Raw genomic sequence first — 8,756 nt, forward strand, 5'->3', positions numbered from 1 at the left:
CTATTCTAACCTCCAAATATAACATCCATTATCTTTGTCAGAGCAGTTTGATGACAAGAACTCCTCCCTGTAAGGTTGGTTGACTTCATTGGCTATTGATGTTCTCCCATAGAAGGAAGATTTGGAAGAGTTATTCAACAGTCATCAAATATTCCTGATGCTCTTCTCTGTATGACTCGACCAAGTATATATAATTTTTCCACAGTTGAACATGGCTTTGTGATCTCAAGAAGTGCTAGAGTATATATACTGTGGGCCATTAACAGAAGAATGGATTCCATATTGCAGCTCTGTTGAAGTCATTATCCAGTGATGGATGAGACCTTTTGGTCACAACTGCTTTGGGATCACCCATACCCCTATAACCTCTCACTTGTGCTCTGTAAATACACCCAGTGAACTCAGTGGTTCTGCGAGGACTTCAGTAGCATCACACTTTGGTTTGGCATTGGCAATCTAGAAACAAGGAACAAAAGTTTGCTTATGTCTCCTCAGAAAAAGAGTAGTTAAAACAAGCAAGAAAACTTTCTGCAGACGCACCATTGAGAAGGGAATGTTGCTGTCTCTCAGAGAGTCTCCTGGTTGGATTTATTGCTGCAGATAGCAAAAGGTTACATCTGGCCAACTAGAAAAATTGCCTGAAGAAAAGATTTCACACGGGGGTACTGGTTCCATTAACCACCCAGTGGCATCCAGGTGAAATGTTGCAAGGTGTATTCTTGCTATTATGGGTAGGAAAGGATCACAGAAGGCCACTCTGAATTTCCAAGATCTGCCAATTTCTTTTTTTTTTCAATTTGCCAAGCTGTGACTGTTTATTAACTGACCAAATTATAAAAATACCATGGGCAGCATCTTAGTTCTTCTGTTTAATAAGCCTCTTTATCTGGTCTTCCCTGTTGCCAGCATCTCTACCTTCTACAAAGTGAGTTGTATTTTTTTTTCACTCCACCTCATAGGGAAGATAATTTGTAGGGCCACAGGAAGTTGTTTGCTTCCTTGAAGCATTTCCCAACTGTATAGATCTCATGAATTAGATCCTCCATGCAGATGATGCCAAATTTACCAAGAGACGAAACAATCAAGGAATTATCTGTCAAGGCAATCCGCTTTTTATTGATTTTGCCATAGCCTTGTTTGTAGATGAGCTCCTTTACTAACTTCAGGTTGGGGTACCCCCATGCAATGTACGGTTCCACAATCGTCATGTTGATGGAACCCTCGTTGAGCTTAACAAAGGTGCCATTGAAGATCTACCGAAAAACTGCAACACTTTTCACACCTTTGGACTTACTCCATTGATACCTCGGATTCTGATGACAAACGTCAATTTTGGTTCTGCGGGCACTTAGAAGTTTCCAGATTTCCTTGACTTCCTAGCTATGAGAATCCTAGTCCAGTACATCTCCCTGTACTCCTTGTGATAGTGTATTTCCTTCTCGTAGATGAGCTTTCTCCTTGCCTTTTTCAGTGCCTTCAGGGCAAACTTCTTTCTCAAGTGCTTCCCCTTCAACTCGGCGAAATTTCTTCACGCTTTTGTAAGGGCTTCTGGCACAACAATGGCAACCTTCTTTTTTTTCCTCTGGTACAGCCTCCATGGTTCCAGCCAGAAAAGGAGAGTGCCAATTTCTTCAGAAAGACAAAACACCTGCTGGAACCAACCATGTAACAAAAGCAGAGTCAAAGACAGGGTCATGGAGAGGCATACCAGGCAGGTAAAGATTTTCACAGCCATATAATCCAAGAGGCCAGGGTGGGTACTCTGTGAACAGAAACTCCAATGTAACTTTCCTGAACTTTATCCCATTGGTAAAGTGCTCTTTGACAGTGGGTTGGTAGGTAGCCAAGGCTGGAGTTAGAACTTCTGACTTTAATCTGCCTTACCAAATCTCATATGGGAGGTCATGGGCATATTATTCCTATTTCTAAAGCCTTAATTTTCTCATCCCTCAAATGAAATTAATAATACTTTTTGTTCATAGGATCCACTGTGAATGAAAGTGCACTTCCTCAAATTCATAATGGTGAGTCCCTAACCTTAAGTGTAACTGTACTTTCAAAATAAGACTTTTAGAGAACGACTGAATCTGTAAGAGTAAGCTTTTAATGCAATAAGACTTGTGGCTTTAGAAGAATGTCGTTCTCTATATGCACTTTACACTAAGCAGAAGCTGGGTGAGGACATAGAGAAAATCTAAGCCAGAAGCAAAGTTTCTTCCAGGCGTCAGACCAGCCAGAAATTTGATCATGAACTTGTCAGCCTTCAGAAACGTGAAAACAAAATTGTTTCTTCTTGTTTAAGCCTCTGTGGGACTTTGAACAAAAATGGTCCCCATAGGAGATGGCACTATTAGGAGGTGTGGCCTTATTAGAAGTATGTTACTGGGCATGGGTTGAGGTTTTAGATAGTCCAGCTAGGCCCAGTGTGGCACTATCTTCCTTCTGCCTGCAGGTTCAGATATAGAACTCTCACTTACATCTTCAAACCGTGTCTGCCTACATGCTTTGTTTCTGTTCTGATGGTAATGCTCTGAACTGTATGCCAGCCCCAATTAAATGTTTTCCTATATAAGAATTGCCATGATCACGGTGTCTCTTCATATCAAAAGAAACTCTAACTAAGATGATATGTCTATGGTATTTTGTTTTGGAAGCCCAAAATGACTAAAAGAATGTTTGGTGGAAAACCAAATACAGTTCTATAGGAAGTGAACACCATAAAGGAAGCATTCAGTGTAAATTATTGCTTTTTGTCTCTGGCCTCTGCTTTACATACATTTGCTCAGCCAGGCATTTTCCCAGCATGTACTTGGCTCCTACAATATAATTTTTCTCTGCCTTTTTTGCCTCCACCCCTGACCTTCATGTTTTCATCCTCTTCCTGATACCCAGAGCAACTTTCTCAATGTTCCATTTGACTTTAGTACTCTCAGTGTTGAGTTACTCTTGATCTTGATAATGAATCTATTCTTCATAGATAAGTCTTCCTATATACTAGAACATTGGCTGGTACATAGCAAATCTTGTAACTACTGTCATGTCATTATTATTTCCCAGCATATTGACAACAAAATAGAACTTCTTAACTAGTATTCAGTAAGAGTTACTATAATCAGTCCTACTGTCCTATAAATGAACAGATTTAAAAAATCCCATACCAGCCAGCTATTGCCTTTTGCTATGTGTGTGATGGATTAGGTGGGCAGATCTGTTTGGGACTGTAGAATGTCACAGACTACTAAAACTTTAATTGCCAGGCATTTAGCGCCATGGCAAAGCAGACTCTGAAAAGAATTCTAAAGCAGTTCAGACTCTGGTTTTGTTCTGTATTTGCTTGGAAGAGACAGAGAAGCCGTAATATATACCTAAGACAACAGCAATAAAATTCAGGGCATTAAACCATGGACAGGACAGCTGGACTGTTTGAGAAACTTCTTGTCAACTATCTGATCTCTTAGGATCAAATCTCACTTTGTGTTTCTCCTTTCTGTGATCAGAATCACTGAAGTACTAACAAGAAAAAGGGGGATTTCATGTAAAAACAAAAAAAAGGAGAAGAAGACTGTTGACAGAAGCCATCAGAGAGGTTGAAGACATTGTGGGAATAGAAGCTGGAATGCTTTGAAGACAAAGGAAACACAGCTACAATGCAGAATCAGAAGCAGATCCTCAAAACAAATGTCAAAGTAGATGTTCCAAGAGAGAATCCCCTACAGTGGTGAATGGGGGCAGAGAGACAACAAAGGAATAGAAACTCAAAACCTCTGGATATTGGTCAGGGTTGAAAGCCACTTAGGTTGGGCACTCAATGGATATTTCTTCTCCTTCATACTCTGTGCAGCATTGAGAGGCAATGTTGTTAAGTGCCTTAGTTACTGTCCCTGACTTATTGTATGCCCTGATTTGTTGGGATATAAAGGAACGAACAACCTGTGTATGAGAGCAATGCCTGTAACCTTAGATCCCAGGAAGCTGAAGCAGGAGTACTGCAAGTTTTAGGACAATTTGAACTATGTGGCAAAACACTGCTTCTTTTCTTTCTTTCTTTCTTTCTTTTCTTTTCTTTTTTTTCTTTATTAACTTGAATATTTCTTATTTACATTTCGATTGTTATTCCCCTTCCCGGTTTCCGGTCCAACATCCCCCTAACCTCTCCTTCTATATGGGTGTTTCCCTCCCCATCCTCCCCCCATTACCGCCCTCCCCACAACAATCCCATTCACTGGGGGTTCAGTCTTAGCAGGACAAAGGGCTTCCCCTTCACTGGTGCTCTTACTAGGCTATTCATTGCTACCTATGAGGTTGGAGCCCAGGGTCAGTCCATGTATAGTCTTTAGGTAGGGGCTTAGTCCCTGGAAGCTCTGGTTGCTTGGCATTGTTGTTCATATGGGGTCTTGAGCCCCTTCAATCTCTTCCAGTCCTTTCTCTGATTCCTTCAACAGGGGTTCCGTTCTCAGTTCAGTGGTTTGCTGCTGGCATTCGCCTCTGTATTTGCTGTATTCTGGCTGTGTCTCTCAGGAGAGATCTAGATCCAGTTCCTCTCAGCCTGCACTACTTTGCTTCATCCATCTTATCTAATTGGGTGGCTGTATGTGTATAGGCCACATGTGGGGCAGGCTCTGAATGGGTATTCCTTCTGCCTCTGTTCTAAACTTTGCCTCCCTATTCCCTGACAAGGGTTTTCTTGTTCCCTTTTTAAAGAAGGAATGAAGCATTCACATTTTGGTCATCCTTCTTGAGTTTCATGTGTTCTGTGCATCTAGGGTAATTCAAGCATTTGGGCTAATAGCCACTAATCAATGAGTGCATACCATGTGTGTTTTTCTGTGATTGGGTTACCTCACTCAGGATGATATTTTCCAGTTCCATCCATTTGCCTATGAATTTCATAAAGTCATTGTTTTTGATAGCTGAGTAATATTCCATTGTGTAGATGTACCACATTTTCTGTATCCATTTGGCTGTTGAAGGCCATCTGGGTTCTTTCCAGCTTCTGGCTATTATAAATAAGTCTGCTATGAACATAGCAGAACATAGCGGAGCACGTGTCTTTGTTATATGTTGGGGCATCTTTTGGGTATATGCCCGAGAGGTATAGCTGGGTCCTCAGGTAGTTCAATGTCCAAACCACTGCTTCTTATAAGCCCAAAAATTATATAAAAGTGTAATGGCATGAAATAAGTAGAACTGAACAAGGATACTTTTGAGAATTAAGTAAGATAATGCAAGAATTTAGAGTAATATCACTTTATTATATATGTACACGCTATATACATGTTACATATAACTATGTAATAAATATATTCTGTGTGTTCTTACTATCATTATTATAGGATTTTTTGCTTTTTGTATGTGTGTGTGTATGTGTGTGTGTGTGTATGTTGACCTTTCTCTCTAAAAATAGATGATGACATTCAGAACCATAAATAATTCCTGGATAGGCTATCACATGCATGTAATTGCATAGCAAAGACAAAAATTAAATGTACCAGATTCAACATCATTCAATACCCAGCCAATAAATTAGTATGAATCTCTGAAGTGCTCAGTCTTAATGCAGAGTCCAAAAGGTAGTGTGTAAGGCTTGATATGACGGACAGATGAAACTAGAAGTTTCATCTCCCTTGGTTGCCTAATGCCAATATGAGAAATCAATATTATTTTATAGCATTTCGGCCTACCAAATAAGCCATTTATTCTGGATCATTTCGTAAAGCTGCAGGCAACATATACTGAGGTCAAGGCATGAACTTCTCATTGAGCTGCTGCATTGTTCTAGCATCATAGACCTTTATGCCAATGTGAGATTGGGCAAAGAAATCCCTCTTAGTGCCTTTTAGCCTTTAAACATCATAGTTCCTTTCTCGGGGCTAATGAGCATTTTTCACTTTTACTTTAGTAACCTGGAGAAGGTGTGTGGGAAAGGGAAAACAGCTCAACAGAAGTTGTTTCCCAGATTGATGAGATGCACAAGATTTTCCAGGATAAAGGTTTAGCTTGCAGTTGGGGTAAGAATGCAGATGCTTTATTGGAGAGATCTTTGGGTTACATTAATTCACAGAACATCAGTTACATTGGTGCCTCTTGCCCCTTAGTGTGCTAAGTAGCACCTGGAAAACTTACTTGACCACAGGTTCCTGAACTCCATCCTCACAGCTGTTAACAACATAGGAAATACCCAAGTATCTGCATTCCTATCAGGATCGCAAGGGATTCTGAGCCTTACTGCATAGTCCTAAGCCAGAAGAACTGGCTGGAGCCCATTGAATGTGACTCATTGTATTCTTACGCTACAAGCAAATATCAGAACCTGCCTGGGTTTTAACCTTCTTTAACTGACAGAAGGAGCTGAGAATCAATGAAAGAAGGGACTTTGATGATGAAGTTGTTCACATATTTATCAACAGTGGGAAGTCCTGTTGTGAGCACTTTATAGGGCATTGTATCTGACCTCCATAAGAAATTCATGAAGGCTACATTATCACCAAGCACCTTAAGTCACATGAGAGATATCTGGTAGGATTTCCACAGGAAGCAAGCAAACAGACTTGAGCGAAAATATGTTTTTCAACATCCAAATCTGCATATTGAGTCTACCAGCTTCACTTAAGTGGTCACCAGAACATTGGTGGTGGGGGTGGGGAGTGTAGGAAATGCTACAGTTCCTGATCACAAGCAGCAAGCACAGCCGCTAGCCATCAGAGAGTGGAGATAGCTTCTCCACTTGCCCTCAGCTGCTGCTGCTGAAGTACTTGAGACCTGTGATCACCCACTCTTCAGAGTAATCATTTCATCCTTCATCCTTCAGTGGCCTGCGGCTTGGATGCCTAGGGCTGATACAGCTTGCAGCCAAGGGTGAAAAAATACTTTCAAAATCCAGGGAGCTCAAATGAACACCTCTTGAGAAAATATATTTCAGAATTAAACGTTTGATGCTGGGTTTTCTTTCTGTAACAGCAATGGGCTGTAGAAACAAGTGCCAAAGCAGGAGGAAGCTTGCAGCGACCCATGCCAATAACACGAAATTATTTGGTGCTTCCCAAAGTGGTATTTGAGCTCAGCGGGCTGCACTTAAGATGTGACTGGATAATGGCTGTGTGACACACCCTTCTAATGGAGTTGTCACATAAGCACCACCATGAAGCAGCCTGAGCTGCAGCTTTGAGGAAACACCCCCACTGGCAGGCAGCAGGCTTGTGCTGTACTGGCTTGGGCCAGAAGGAAAAGCCAGCCTTCTGGTTGCTTCGGGGATTTAAGGGATGTTATGAGTAGCTGTCAAGAAAAGCCTGGTATGGGAAGAACACAGAGCTAGAAAGACAAGGAGAAGGTAGAGGTAGGGGAAGGGGAATGGGGAGAGAGAGGGAGAGAGAGAGCAATTCTTCCTCAATCTAAAGTGTACTCTTGTAATATTTGGAACAAGGAGAACAGCCTCGTCAGCAATCTCCTTCAGTTTATGCATGCAATTCCTAGAGAAAGAAGACGGCTTCCCCATTGGATCATTGGATCGTAACAACATACCTCAACCTCAGTGTCCCTAGAAAACATGCTTAGTATGTGTTCCGAAAGTCAGAGGTTAAAAAAGAAAAAAAAAGAAAGAAAGAAAAGAATCCATTACACTCAAACCAAGTTGCCAACAAGATTTATTTCTTCTGGAGAGATTATGAGATTATACATGTGGATATAAGTTTAGGAGTGAGCATTAAATCAATTTTTTTCTAAATTTTAGTGATGGCTATAATAGTTAATTTTTTTCATCAACTTGATTGGATATGGAGTCAAGGGATTTCCGGGAAGAGTGAAATACAGAAAGCAGACTCTTCCTCAAAAGAGGGCAGACAGATATAAGAAAGTCTGGTGAAAGATCAGTGGTGCTTCCATGTCTGCCTGTCGTCACCTATGGTTGGTGAGTGCCTCTAGTCCTTGCTGACTCTGCTGCCAACATTAGCTCGTGAGAAATCCCAGCTGCTATGGCATTGTTCTCAACCTGAAGGTCCAAACCCCCTTTAGGAGGTGAAATGACACTTTCACGGTGGTCACATACAACCATCAGAAATATCAGATGTTTACACTACAATTCCTAACAGTAGGAAAATTACAGTGATAAAATAGCAACAAAAGTAAGTTTATGGTTAGGGGTCGCCTCACCATTAGGAGCTGTATTAAAGGATCACAGCATTAGCAAGCTTGAGAACCACTGGCCTATGGGCTTCCAAGCATAAAATGAAGAGCAGGAGCTCTCCAGAATCCTCCACACCTTCAGCTCCGGCTGGAGACTGCTGACATTCATGAGCTGAGCATGAGTTCCACTGTGTCCTCTACATATCCAACCATTCTTAGACTCCCCAACCCTACCAAGTAAGCCAACCTAATACGTCATATTTTAATATATTACTTTTGTTCCTCTAGAAAACATTGACTACTACAATGGGAAACTTTAGTTAACACTCATGTTAATCAGATCAATACTATGTACTCATTCTCCAAAACTATTTGTTCATTTGGGTACTCTGTGACTATTTATGTCCAAATGCATTGAGTTATGAAAGCATTATAATGCTAGGAAACAATATCATTGTCCCATTGGCTCTTTTTGCCTCAGTTTCTCCTCCATACCTGGGTAAACATACTGTCGTTGCAGAGTACAGCTTCTGAGTTGGATCACATAAGGAACAAAGCTTCATGTTTTAAAACCAAGAGCTGTGTATCAAGGAGCAATGAGTACCTAGATAACCTGGAGTCTTTTACCTCTTTCTGAA

At 41.0% G+C, this 8,756-nt stretch overlaps 1 pseudogene; it reads right to left on the reverse strand.

The window, feature by feature from the left end:
* Nucleotides 1–856: 856 nt before the first annotated feature.
* LOC116900941 lies at nt 857–1,696 on the reverse strand (annotated as a pseudogene).
* Between the last annotated feature and the right edge of the window lie 7,060 nt (nt 1,697–8,756).

Source organism: Rattus rattus, chromosome 5, assembly GCF_011064425.1.
Source record: "Rattus rattus isolate New Zealand chromosome 5, Rrattus_CSIRO_v1, whole genome shotgun sequence".
Lineage (NCBI taxonomy): Eukaryota > Metazoa > Chordata > Mammalia > Rodentia > Muridae > Rattus > Rattus rattus.